Consider the following 2,177-nt stretch of genomic DNA (forward strand, 5'->3'; position numbering starts at 1 on the left):
GGCCTAATTGATAAGGCTTCGGGACGACCTCGGTTTTCATGTTTGGCCAACGTGGCACCCATCGAGGCCTGAACATAATCAACTTACTTCTCAGCCCAGAACAGGCAGTGGGATTATAAAAGCAGCACCGCAATGCGGCCCCCTTATCTGGCAGATGCAGTGCTGAGGATTTGCAGCCACTCCAACCAAAGCGATGAGTCCTGCTTGGACAGGAAGACAACCCGTGTAGTTCTTATTTCACAACTAACATTATAGACATTAGAAACAAACGCTCTGGTGGCTCTATCAGAAATGATCAGGGCGCCTCCATTGAGAAACTGTCATTTGCACAGTTCTAGTGCATACATAATGGTAGTGTTTCATGAAGTTGTCTTCAGTTATCCACATTTGCATGCAAATAATAATAATAATAATTTCTTGCATGTAACCAGTAATAGTGGCAGTAATAGTGAGTTAGTGTTGCAAAGTTAGCATTGAAATAAATAGCTTAAGGTCTGGCATGCAATATCATAAGGGTGCTATAAATGTTCTATAAAATCGTACATTTTCAGCACAAATACTTCTCTCACAAAGTATTACACTGTGCTGATTATCAGTGAACCTGAAATCACATGGCCAAAAAAGAGACAAACCCACAGTCAGCTGTGTAGCATAGCTCATTTTATTGTTTAAACAGTTTTGCATAGGAAATATATCCACTTCCAGTAATCGACTGCAGTAAAAACAGCTGCTAGCAGTATAGGCTGGATATAACAGTAACAATCACAAAAAAAGTCAAGCGTTATTTACACTCATTTTGTTTTTATCTTGTGGCAATTTTAGCCCCCACACCAAAAGCAACCAGCTCGAAGGCAGCGCCTACTGTTCAGCTGTGAAAACTGAAGAAAAAACAAAAAACAAACAAACAAAAAAAAAACCCACAAAAAAAACAAAAAAACAACTGAAGGAAATTAAAACAGTTGAAAAACAAGGCTTACGCTATACAGCTTCTTAAAGAATACCTGCATTTCCCCAACTGTGAATAAAACACCACAGTTTGGGAAAGTCTTCTATGATGTACATTCAGAAACTTACATTGCCTTTTGCATACATCTGCAGTGTTATTACAATCACTGGAGGCTGATACAACCTTAAAACATTTCTTGGTGGTGTTGTTGCCATGTAACAAATACATGTCTTAAAATCCCACTATGTTTGCACAGAGTGTAAAAGTGCCACAAGACCCAATTCAAATGAACCCTGCTGTGGAGCTGGCGAGCATTTTTACATTTTTTTTTTTTTTGTATTTTTCTCAACTGACTTTTTTTTTTTTGTCATCTACTGTAGTACTAAGTGTAGCATCAACAATCTAAAGAAACACACTGCCCGACTATCAATTTAATCTCCTCAAAGAAATATCGAGACCAGGGCACTCCATCCAATATGACTAAAATATTCAATAATAAAGAACGAAGCACAAAACGCTTAAAAAGGACACATCACATGAAGCCTGGGGGGAGGGAGAGAGGGGTAAAAATACAGGAAGAGGCATCCCACACATTCTGCTTTCAATGAACTTTTTTTTTGTTTATTTTGCTTTATTGAATTTTTCCCCAAAGAAATTTCAACCAGTTATTATTTACAATGGGAAGTCCACTGAGACTCTGAGCTGGAACAGGCACTGCTTAACATATATATAGATATATATATAGATATATATACTGTATATATATATTTTTGTCTTTTTACTTTTTTTTAAAATTTTTTTTTTAGATTTTTTCCTTTTTTTTTGTCTTTTTTTGGTAAACGTCTCATTATATGCTGGTTTTTTAATACGTTCCTGTTTTATGTCAACCTGATGTCATTCATGCCACTGAAAATGCCCTAATAATGGAAATGTCAAAGGAAGAAGAAAAGGTCCTGCGGTCCACATGAAGGTGAACGACAGAGATATTGCATGAGTGCCACCGAAAAAGCGCTAGTGGGCTCCTCGACGTCCACGAGCATGGCTTTCATGACTGATCTGCGGCGTAATATTTAACCTCGCCAGGCCGTTGTCTCATGTAGCATGTGTAGTCCTATGAGAATACCACTTCTTGATGACAAACCGATTCTACAATATGGATCAGCCCTTTGAAAAGGAAGAAACGTATCTAAAAATTTCACTACCGAAACGAAGGATTGGGTTTGAAACCGAC

General features: G+C 37.9%; 1 protein-coding gene across 3 annotated transcripts in view; it reads right to left on the bottom strand.

The window, feature by feature from the left end:
* Positions 1-643: 643 nt before the first annotated feature.
* Positions 644-2,177, bottom strand: part of LOC113577349 (nuclear factor 1 B-type) — an 82,957-nt gene continuing 81,423 nt past the window's right edge. For all 3 annotated transcript variants that reach the window (XM_027009947.2, XM_027009944.2, XM_027009946.2), the window contains one exon: positions 644-2,177. This exon is cut by the window's right edge and continues 5,705 nt beyond it. The gene's annotated coding sequence lies outside the window, so the exon portion shown is untranslated.

The sequence above is a fragment of the Electrophorus electricus genome, chromosome 19 (genome assembly GCF_013358815.1).
Source record: "Electrophorus electricus isolate fEleEle1 chromosome 19, fEleEle1.pri, whole genome shotgun sequence".
NCBI lineage: Eukaryota > Metazoa > Chordata > Actinopteri > Gymnotiformes > Gymnotidae > Electrophorus > Electrophorus electricus.